The sequence below is a fragment of the Rhinopithecus bieti genome, unplaced genomic scaffold (genome assembly GCF_001698545.2).
Source record: "Rhinopithecus bieti isolate Rb0 unplaced genomic scaffold, ASM169854v2 scaffold_34281, whole genome shotgun sequence".
NCBI lineage: Eukaryota > Metazoa > Chordata > Mammalia > Primates > Cercopithecidae > Rhinopithecus > Rhinopithecus bieti.
Window position 1 is genome coordinate 751,806 of NW_016814762.1, and position 11,835 is coordinate 763,640.

At 49.0% G+C, this 11,835-nt stretch overlaps 1 protein-coding gene and 1 pseudogene across 1 annotated transcript in view; both read left to right on the forward strand.

The window, feature by feature from the left end:
• DPEP2 (dipeptidase 2) overlaps window positions 1-11,835 on the forward strand; it is a 28,835-nt gene that overhangs the window by 4,160 nt on the left and 12,840 nt on the right. The gene's annotated exons all lie outside the window — the stretch shown is intronic.
• LOC108515355 (lysine--tRNA ligase-like) lies at window positions 6,802-9,394 on the forward strand (annotated as a pseudogene).

An 11,835-nucleotide genomic window follows, 5' to 3' on the forward strand; every position in this document is an offset into this window, starting at 1 on the left:
AAAAAAAAAAAAAAAAAATTACGGAGCATGGTGGTGGGCCCTTGTAATCCCAGCTACTCAGGAACCTGAGGCAGGAGAATCGCTTGAACCTGGGAGGCGAAGGTTGCAGTAAGCCGAGATTACGCCACCGCACTCCAGCCTGGGCGACAGAGTGAGACTCCGTCTTATTAAAAAAAAAAAAACGCCGGGCGCGGTGGCTCAAGCCTGTAATCCCAGCACTTTGGGAGGCCGAGACGGGTGGATCACGAGGTCAGGAGATCGAGACCATCCTGGCTAACACGGTGAAACCCCGTCTCCACTAAAAAATACAAAAAAAAAAACTAGCCGGGCAAGGTGGCGGGCGCCTATAGTCCCAGCTACACGGGAGGCTGAGGCAGGAGAATGGCGCAAACCTGGGAGGCGGAGCTTGCAGTGAGCTGAGATCCGGCCACTGCACCCCAGCCTGGGCAACAGAGCTAGACTCCATCTCAAAAAAAAAAAAAGATGGGGTCTTGCCATGTTGTCCAGGCTGGTGTTGAACTTCTGGGCTCAAATGACACATCTGCCTCAGCCTCCCAAATAAATAAAAATGTAAAAAAAGAAACACAGAACCTGGACGGCCACAGTGGCTCACACCTGTAATCCCAATACTTTGGGAGGCCGAGGGAGGAGAATTGCTTGAAGGCAGGAGTTCAAGATGAGCTTGGGCAACTAGTGAGATCCTGTCTCTACAAAAGTAAAAATAGGTATGGTGGTGTGCACCTGTAGTCCTAGCCACTTGGGGGGGATGAGGCATGAGGATCGCTTAAAGCCAGGAGTTGAAGGCTGCAGTAAGCTACGATCACACCACTGCATTTCAGCAGTCTGGGTGACTGGGTGGCACAACGAGACCTCGTCTCAAAAAAGAAAAAAATAAAAAAAGAAAAGCCAAAAAAATGTAGAGCCCAGTCAGTCTTTCCGTGTCTCTGTGTGTGTGTGTGTTTGAGTGTTAAAAGAAAGAGGAAATGACTAAGAAGATGCTGTTCAATCTATCAATCCACCCGTCCATCCATTCGTTTATTCAACAAGTATTTATTGGGCACTTTTTTTTTTTTTTGTAGAGACGGAGTTTTCTCTCCTGTTGCCCAGGCTGGAGAGCAGTGGTGCGATCTTGGCTCACCGCAACCTCTGCCTTCCGAGTTCAAGCGATTCTCCTGCCTCAGCCTCCTGAGTAGCAGGGACTACAGAGGCACGCCACTAAGCCCAGCTAATTTTTGTATTTTTAGTAGAGATGGGGTTTCACCATATCGGTCAAGCTGGTCTCAAACTCCTAACCTCAGGCGATCCATCCTCCTCGGCCTCAGCCTCCCAAAGTGCTGGGATTACAGACATGACCACCACACCCAGCCTATTGAGCACCTCTTACATACCAGCCACTGTGCTGGTTGCTTGAGATATACTGGTGAATGAGAAACCCCTCCCCTCAAGGCACCCACAAACAATATAATTTGTTTATAGAGACAAACAAACAATATAATGCTTTGTTGTTGTTGTTGTTGTTTGAGATGGAGTCTCACTCTGTCGCCCAGGGTGGAGTGGCGCCATCTCGGCTCACTGCAAGCTCCGCCTCCCAGGTTCACACCATTCTCCCGCCTCAGCCTCCCCAAACAATATAATTTTAGATAACTGTAACTGCTATAAAGAAAAATGAAACTGGATAAGCGAATACAGTGATGAGGTGTACTGTGTTACACAAGGTGGTCAGGGAAGGCTTCTCTGAGATGATGACACTGTGGCTGAGATGTGAGGGAGTCATGTGAGGAGTCGAAGGGAGAGCATTACTGGAGGAAATTTCAAGTATAATGGTAAGAATGAGACTGATTGACCAGGTGCAATAGCTCAAGCCTGTAATCCCAGCACTTTGGGAGGCCGAGGTGGGCAGATCATGAGGTCAGGAGACCGAGACCATCCTGGCTAACATGGTGAAACTCCATCTCTACTAAAAATACAAAAAATTAGCCGGGTGTGGTGGCGGGCACCTGTAGTCCCAGCTGAGGACTGGGACTGAGGCAGGAGGGAGGCTGAGGCAGGAGAATGGCGTGAACCCGGGAGGCGGAGCTTGCAGCGAGCCAAGATCGCGCCACTGCACTCCAGCCTGGGCAACAGAGCGAGACTCTGTCTCAAAAAAAAAAAAAAAAAAAGAGTGAGACTAATCGGTTTTTGTTGTTGTTGTTGTTTTGTTTTTGTTTTTGTTTTGAGGTGGGGTCTCACTCTGTCTCCCAGGATGGAGTACAATGGTGCAATCTTGGCTCGCTGCAACCTCTGCCTCTATGGTTCAAGTGATTCACCTGCTTCAGCCTCCCGAGTAGCTGGGACTAGAGGCACATGCCACCACACTCGGCTAATTTTTGTGTTTTTAGTAAAGATGGGGTTTCACTATGTTGGTCAGGCTGATCTTAAACTCCAGACCTCAGCTGATCTGCCCACCTTGGCCTCCCAGGGTGCTAGGATTACAGGTGCGAGCCAACACACCCAGCCTACAAGACTGACCAATTTGAGGGCCAGCAGAAAGGCCAGTGTGGCCAGGGAGGAAAGATAGAGGAGACTTAAAGATGTGGTTGCTGGGAGGCCAAGAGGGAGGGTCGCTTGAGCCCAGGAGTTTGAGACCAGCCTGGCAACACAGGGAGGTACCCTTTCTACAAAAAATCAAAAAATCAGCTGGGTGTGGTGGTGCATGCTTGTGGTCCCCAGCTACTCAGGAGGCTGAGGTAGGAGGACTGCTTGAGCCTAGGAGGTATAGTCTGCAATGAGCCATGATCCTGCCACTGCACTTCAGCCTGGGCAACAGAGTGAGACTTTGGGAGGCCAAGGAGGGTGGATCACCTGAGGTCAGGCGTTTGAGACCATCCTGGCCAACATGGTGAAACCCCATCTCTATTAAAAAATACAGAAATTAGTCAGGTGTGTTGGCAGGTGCCTTAATCCCAGCTACTTGGGAGGCAGAGGCAGGAGAATCACTTGAACCCGGGAGGCGAAGGTTGCAGTGAGCTGAGATCGAGCCATTGCACTCAAGCCTGAGGGACAACAGCGAGACTTCTCTCAAAAAAAAAAAAAAAAAAAAAAAACCGGTGGTTGGAGAAGGAAGGAAGGAAGCAAGCAAGCATGGGCCAGACCATAGCGGGCCTTGCCAGCCATGGTAAGGAGAGTGGATCTTGTTTTAAATATAATGGGAAGTCATGGAGGAATCTGAATAAGGTAGGGAAGTAATCTGATGTAGATGCTAAAAAGATCCCTCTGACTGCTGTGTGCCATGGTAGTGAGGTGCTGGCTGTTACCAGGGAGACTGTCTCTCTCTGCATTTGGGACAGCTGGTGCTGGGGATTGGGGGTGGAGGAGCTATCAGCAGAGAAGAAACACCATGACGTTTGTCCCAAGTCCACGTGTATCAGCGGCCCAGAAAAAGGTGGCACTGTCAGCAACTTACTTGTCGTTAGGGGTCCCAGCAGCAAGACTGTTGCTCCTCCCCCCAACATGCATACCGTGGAGGCCAGGAAAGGTCCTCATAGGTTTCCCTAACTTGGGTTAGAGGAAGGAGACATAGGCCCTGGGCTCCCAGAAAGTCCCCCGTGACAGTCTCCATTAACCCCCCAGAGTCTCTCATCTGTGGTGCGACTGAAGCAGATTTGTGGTTCCTGGATGGACTGGATAGGTTGGCAGTTCCTGAACCTGAAACAAATAGACTCATCTGGGGCTCTTAAAAAAGAGTGATCCCGGCCAGGTGTGGTGGCTCACACCTGTAATCTCAAAAAAAAAAAAAAAGGTGGCTGGGTGTGGGGGCTCATGCCTGTAATCCCAGCACTTTCAGAGGCCAAAGTGGGAGGATTGCTTGAGCCCAGGAGTTTGAGACCAGCCTGGGGAACAAAACAAGACCCTGTCTCTACAAATTTTAAAAGAAAAGTACTGTTAACTTTTATAAGGGCCATAATGGTATGGTAATTGCCTTTTATTTATTTATTTTATTTTTCAGAAACAGGGTTTTATTATGTTGCCCAGGCTGGCCTCAAACTCCTGGGCTCAAGCAATCCTCCTGTTTCAGCCTCCCCAGTAGCTACGACTACAGGAATGGCCCAGTGCATCTGGCTTGTAGTTGTCTTTAAAAAGGAGCCATTACCATTTATTTATTTATTTAGAGACAGAGTCTTTCTCTGTCCCCCAGGCTGGGTGCAGTGGCACAATCTCAGCTCACTGCAATCTCTGCCTCCTGGGTTCAAGCAGTTCTCCTGTCTCAGACTGCCGAGTAGCTGGGATTATAGGCACCCTCCACAACACCCAGCCAATTTTTGTATTTTTAGCAGAGATGGGGTTCGCCATGTTAGTCAGGCTGGTCTCCAACTCCTGACCTCAGGTGATCCACCTCAGCCTTCCAAAGTGCTGTGATTTCAGGCATGAGCCACGCGCCCAGCCTAAAAAGAGCCTTTACCTTTTAGAGAGGCATACTTAAAAATGGATGAAATAGGTGTCTATGATTTGCTTTAAAATAATCTGTAGAAAGGGGTGAGTGAGAGCATAAATGAAATAAGATGGACCATCATTTGATAATCATTGAAACTGGGTGATGGCTACATGGGAGTTAATACACTTTTCTCCCTCCTTTCTCATGTATTTGCAATTTTCCCTATGAAAAGTGTTTTGGTCTGGTCACAGTGGCTCATGCTTATAATCCCAACACTGTGGGAGGCTAAGGTGGGAGGATCGCTTGAGACCCGGAGTTTGAGACCAGCCTGGGCAACATGGTGAAATCTCGTCTTTATAAAAAAAAAAAAAAAAATTAGCTGGGTGTGGTGGCCCCACCCTGTAGTCCCTGCTACTCAGGAAGCTGAGGTGGGAGGATCACCTGAGCCCCGAAGTTTGAGGCTGCAGTGAGCCACGATGGCACCACTGCACTCCAGCCTGGGCCACAGAGTGAGATACAGTTTCCAAAAAAAAAAAAACTTTTGCGTTGTTGTTTTTAACTAAGCTTCTCAGATTCACCCAGATTCGGAGTCAGTGAGATCTCACGTGGTCAGTTTCACAGGAGGGCAGGCTTTCTGCATAAAAACAGGAAGCTCAGAGAGCTCCGGGGCAGGGTGTGCTGTGACTTCACTGTGTTTTTGCAGAAACAGATCTGATAGCCCTCGGGGATGAGCAGACTAGGTTAAGCAAAAGAGACAGCAAGTCTGAATTTGAGGTTAAATGTGAAATCACACATGCTGCCTAGTAGATGTTTGGTCAGCACTGGCTTCTGGATCCTGGGGTCCCTACAGAGCCCACCCTCCACCCCCATGTGCTTATGCCAGCACATGTGATAGCTGGAGACTTATCCAGCTGTTATCCCCAGACCGTTTATACCCCGAAGAAGACCACCAGAGTCCAGAGTCAAAGCCAAGCGCCAAGGATCTTTAATGCAAGTTCGAACTTGGTCCCTCCGTTCTGCAACATACCAAGAGGGCCCCGAACGATGCATGTGCCCGCTTTTTATAGCCCGATGTATACAGGATATGTAAGGTTACAGAGGGAACAAAGGAATTCTTTGATCAAGCATCACAATGTTAATATTTCTAGTTATACTTTTAACAGTTTGTCTATTTGTTTCCGCACGGCATTAGTAAAATACAACGGTTGTGACCTTATCGGGGCTCTACTAGGTTGTTCTGAGATATATGGGGGATGATGTAGTGTTTGCTCAGTGAAGTTGGGAATGTGTTGATACTGGGCCAGGACTGAGATATATGGCAACACCGGTAATTAGACAGAACAGAGCGGACAGGATTTTCACACGCTTATCTTACATACGTCTGGAACTATAGATAACCTAATCGGGTAGGTCCGGTCGATCTTTAACTAGCTCAGGGCCCGCCCGAGCTGTCAGGGGACCGCCCGGGATGTTGCCTGTGACTTCATTTCTGCCTTTTAGTCTTTTCATTTGATCTCTTTCACAGCCACCTCACTGCACACCCCAGCAAATGGCCAGCACCAGTGGGTGATCAGGAAAGGATGCCCAAACTGATAGGTGTAAGGAATTTGAGGCCGGGCACAGTGGCTCACACCTGTAATCCCAGCACTTTGGGAGACTGAGGTGGGCAGATCACTTGAGGTCATGAGTTTGAGACCAGCCTGGCCAACATGGAGAAACCCCCGTCTCTACTAAAAATACAAAAATTAGCCAGGCGTGGTGGCGTGTGCCTGTAATCCCAGGAGGCTGAGGCAGGGGAATCACTTGAACCCAGGAGGTGGGGGTTGCAGTGAGCTGAGATTGCGCCACTGCACTCCATCCTGGGTGACAGAGCCAGAATCTGTCTCAAAAAAAAAAAAAAAAAAAAAAGATGTAAGGAATTTGAGGCCTTTCCTAGAGGCAGCAGCTGAAAGTAGAGGGATTGAAGGAACCCCTCCTCTGACCAGCTGCTCAGTTTTCTCACCTACACAATAAGACTGGTTCCTTAAGTACACAGCCACATTAAAAAAAGCAAAAACCAGGGCCAAGCGCAGCAGCTCACTCCTATATTCCAGCACTGTGGGAGGCTGATGCGGGAGGATCACTTGAGGCCCGGAGTTCAAGACCAGCCTGGCCAACATGATAAAAACCCGTCTCTATTAAAAATGCAAATATTTAGCCAGGAGTGGTGTGGGTGCCTGTAGCCTTGGTTACTCTGGAGGATGAGGTACGAGAATCTCTTGAACCCTGGAGGCAGAAGTTGCAGTGAGCCGAGATTGCGCCACTGTACTTCAGCCTGAGCAACAGAGCGAGACTTCATCTCAAAAAAAAAAAAAAGAAAGAAAAGAGAAAGAAAAAAAAACAGACTTTTGGGTCAGGCCCTCCGGGAAGATGACTGCAGTACAAGGGGCCAAGGTTAAAGTGGATGGTGGTGAGTCAAAACTGAGCAAGAACAAGCTGAAGAGATACCTGAAAGCCAAGAAGAAAGTGGCAGAGAAGGCAGCCACGCAGTAAGAGCTCAGTGAGAAACAGCTAAGCCCAGGTCACTGCTGCTGCCACCAACCATACCACTGACAATGGTGTGGGTCCTGAGGAGGAGAGCCTGGACCCAAATCAGTACTACAAAATCCACAGCCAAGGCCAGGCCCGGTGGTTCACGCCTGTAATCCTAGCACTTTGGGAGTGCTGAGCCGGGCAGATCACTTGAAGTCAGGGGTTCGAGGCCAGCCTGGCCAACATGCTGAAACCTCATCTCTACTAAAAATACAAAAATTAGCTGGGCATGGTGGCGCATGCCTGTAATTTCAGCTACTTGGGAGGCTGAGGCAGGAGAATCGCTTGAATCTGGGAGGTGGAGGTTGCAGTGAGCTGAGACTGTGCCACTGTATTCCAGCCTGGGCGACAGAGTGAACCTCTGTCTCAAAGAAAAAATTTGCAGTCAGGTAGGTCAATGGGAAAGATCCATACCCCAACAAGATCCATGTAGACATCTCCCTCACTGACTTCATCCAAGAATACTGTCACCTACAAACTGGGGATCTCCAGCCTAAGGTAGCAGGTAGGAGCCATGCCAAAAAAGCTTCTGGAGGAAAGCCGAACTTCTATGATTTCTTTTTTTTTTGAGATGGAGTTTCACTCTTGTTGACCAGGCTGGAATGCAGTGGCACAATCTCAGCTCACTGCAACCTCCTCCTCCCTGGGTTTAAGCAATTCTCCTGCCTCAGCCTCCCTAATAGCTGGGATTACAGGCATGCGCCACCACGCCTGGCTCAGTTTGTATTTTCGGTAGAGACGAAGTTTCCCTATGTTGGTCAGGCTGATCTCAAACTCCCAACCTCAGGCGATCTGCCTGCCCTGGCCTCCCAAAGTGCTGGGATTACAGGCGTGAGCCACAGTTCCCGGCCATGAACTTCTATGATCTTGGAGCAGAGGGGGTCAAGTTGTAAGTCATGGCCAAATTCAGGAATTATAAATCGGAAGAATAATTCATATTAATAACAGACTGTGTTGGGGAAACATAATTGGAAATCAGGGGAATCCTGGGAAAAACAAAGAAGAGTGAGCGGAGCTTCATTCCCTATGAGATCACACTGCTGTGGCCTTGCTTGCATATATTACCTCATCTTCACTTTGGCCTCAAAGACAAGGAAACAAGGTATGATCAGAGATACTTGGACTTGATCCTGAATGACTTTGTGAGGCAGAAATTTATCATCTGCTATAAGATCATCACATGTATAATAAGTTTCTTAGGCCAGGCATAGTGGCTCACGCCTGTAATCCCAGCACCTTGAGAGGCCAAGGCAGGCAGATCGCCTGAGGTCAGAAGTTCAAGACCAGTCTGGACAACATGGTGAAACCCCACCTCTACTAAAAATACAAAAATTAGATAGGCGTGGTGGCAGGCGCCCACAATCCTAGCTACTCAGGAGGCTGAAGCAGGAGAATTGCTTGAACCCAGGAGGTGGAGGTTGCAGTGGGCCGAGATTACACTGCTATACTCCAGCCGGAGCAGTAAGAGCAAAACTCCATCTCAAAAAAAAAAAAAAAAAAAAATTTATTGGATGAGCTGGGATTCCTAGAGATTGAAACTCCCATGAATGAACATCATCCCAGGGGGAGCTATGACCAAGCCTTTCATCACTTATCACAACAAGCTGGACATGAACTGCTCCAGAACTCTACCATAAGATGCTAGTGGGTGGTGACATTGACCAGGTTTATGAAATTGCATTCCAGTTCTGGAATGAAGGAATTGACTTGACGTAAAATCCTGAGTTCAGCACCCCTGGGTTCTGCATGGCCTATGCAGACTATCATAATCTCATGTAAATCACAGGGAAGATGGTTCCAGGGATGGTGAAGCATAATACAGGTAGTTACAAGGTCACCTACTATCCAGATGTCCCAGAGGGATAAGCCTGCAATATTGACTTCACCCTACTCTTCCAGAGGATCAGCATGATAGAAGAGCTTGAGAAAGCCCTGGGGGTGAAGCTGCAGAAAGTAACCTCTTTGAAACTGAAGCAACTGGCAAAATTCTTGATGATATCTGTGTGCAACGCTATTGCATGCCCTCCACCTAGGACCACAGCCAGGCTCCTTGACGAGCTTGTGGGTGAGTTCCTGGAAGTGATTTGCATCAATTCTACATTCATCTGTGATCACCCCCAGATAATGAGCCCTTTAGCTAAATGGCACCACTCTAAAGAAGGTCGGACCCAGCGCTTTAAGCTATTTGTGGTAAAGAAAGCAATAAGCAATGCCTACACTGATCTAAATGATCCTATGCAGCAGCAGCAGCTTTTTGAAGAACAGGTCGCAGGTGATGATGAGGCCATGTTCATAGATGAAAACTTCTGTGCCGCCATGGAATACAGGCTGTCCCCTACAGCTGCCTGGGGCATGGGTATTGACCGGGTCACCATGTTTCTCACAGACTCCACTAGCAGCTCGGAAGGCTGAGGCAGGAGGACTGCCTGAGCCCAGGAGTTTGAAGTTTCAGGGAACAACACAGTGAGATCCTGTCTCTAAAAGGAAATTTTTTTTTTTTTGAGACAGAGTTTCGCTCTAGTTGCCCAGGCTGGAGTGCAGTGGCACGATCTCAGCTCACTGCAACCTCCGCTTCCTGGGTTCAAGCGATTCTCCTGCTGCAGCCTCCCAAGTAGCTGGGATTACAGGCGTGCACCACCACACCTGGCTAATTTTTGTATTTTTTGTAAAGACGGGGTTTCATCATGTTGCCTAGGCTGCTCTCTAACTCCTGAGCTCAAGCAATTGGCCTCCTAAAGTGCTGGGATTACAGGCATGAGCCACCATACCCAACCTTTTAAAAATTTTCTTTTTTCTTTTCTTCCTTCTTTCTTTCCTTCCTTCCTTTCTTCTTTCCTTCCTTTCTTTTTCTTTTTCTCTTTTTTTATCTTACAAAAAATGTTTCAGAAAAGGTATTTTATTTATTTATTTTTATTATTATTTTTTTGAGACGGAGTCTTGCTCTGTCGCCCAGGCTGGAGTGCAGTGGCACAATCTCAGCTCACTGCAAGCTTCGCCTCCTGGGTTCACGCCATTCTCCTGCCTCAGCCTCCCAAGTAGCTGGGACTACAGGCGCCCGCCACCATGCCCGGCTAATTTTTTGTATTTTTAGTAGAGACAGGGTTTCACAGTGTTAGCCAGGATAGTCTCGATCTCCTGACCTCGTGATCTGCCCACCTCGGCCTCCCAACGTGCTGGGATTACAGGCATGAGCCACCGCACCCAGCCAGGTGTTTTATTTTTAAGACAGGGTCTTGCTCTGCCCCAGAGGCTGGAATGCAGTGGAGCGACCATAGCTCACTGTAGCCTCTAACTCCTGGGCTCAAGCAATTCTCCCACCTCAGCCTCCTGAGTAGCTGGGACTACAGGCCTGTGCCACCATGCCCAGCTACTTTTTAAACAATTTTTAGAGAAGGGGTCTCACTATGTTTCCCAGGCTGGTCTTGAACTCCTGGCCTCAAGCAATCCTCATGCCTTGGCCTCCCAAAGTGCTAGGATTACAGGCATGAGCCACCACCTCTTGTCTCCTGGGTTTTTTTTTTTTTTTTTTTTTGAGCTGGAGTCTCGCTCTGTCGCCCAGGCTGGAGTCTAGTGGCACAATCTCGGCTCACTGCAAGCTCTGCCTCCCAGGTTCACGCCATTCTCCTGCCTTAGCCTCCCAAGTACCTGGGACTACAGGCGCCTGACACTGTGCCCAGCTAATTTCCCTGAGACACTGTTGAAGGCCTTGCTGGATCCAGCTCTTGCACCCCAGGGCCCTCCAGTCCCCTCCCCACCCTCGGCTGATGGCACTACCTCAAGGACATGGGATAGCATGTGTCCCAGATCCTCTGTACTGCCTGAAATCAGACAGAGCCCAGCTGCAAGAGGAACTCAATGGCGCACATGGGACTGAAGTCATTAATCATCTCCATCAAAAAGCAACCCAGGACCAGGCACGGTGGCTCAGTCCTGTAATCCCAGCACTTTGGGACTCCAAGGCGGGTGGATCATCTGAGGCCAGGAGTTCACGGCCAATGTGGTGAAATTCCGTCTCTACTAAATATACAAAAATTAGCTGGGTATGGTGGTGCATGCCTGTAGCTCCAGCTACTAGGGAGGTTGGGGTGGGAGGATTGCTTGAACCTGGGAGGCGGAGGTTGCAGTGAGCCAAGATGGCACCACTGCACTCCAGCCTGGGCAAAAGAGCAAGACCCTGTCTCAAAAAAAAAAAAAAAAAGGCTGGGTGCAGTGTCTCATGCCTGTAATCCCAGCACTTTCGGAGGCCGAGGCTCGTGGGTCACTCGAGATCAGGAGTTTGAGACCATCCAGCCTGATCAACATGGTGAAATCCCGTCTCTACTAAAAATATATATATATAAATTAGCCAGGCATGGTGGTGCATGCCTGTAATCCCAGCTACTTGGGAGGCTGAGGCAGGAGAATCGCCTGAACCTGGGAGGTGGAGGTTGCAGTGAGCCGAGATCGTGCCACTGCACTCCAGCCTGGGCAACAAGAACAACAAGAACAAAACTCAAAACTCTGTCTCCAAAACAAACAAAAAAAACACCCCAGGGGCCGGGCGCGGTGGCTCAAGCCTGTAATCCCAGCACTTTGGGAGGCCAAGACGGGCGGATCATGAGGTCAGGAGATCGAGACCATCCTGGCTAACACGGTGAAACCCCGTCTCTACTAAAAATACAAAAAACTAGCCGGGCGAAGTGGCGGGCGCCTGTAGTCCCAGCTATCCAGAGGCTGAGGCAGGAGAATGGCGTAAACCCGGGAGGCGGAGCTTGCAGTGAGCTGAGATCCGGCCACTGCACTCCAGCTCAGGTGACAGAGCAAGACTCCGTCTCAAGAAAAAAAAAAAAAAAAAAAAAAAAAACCCCCCGGAA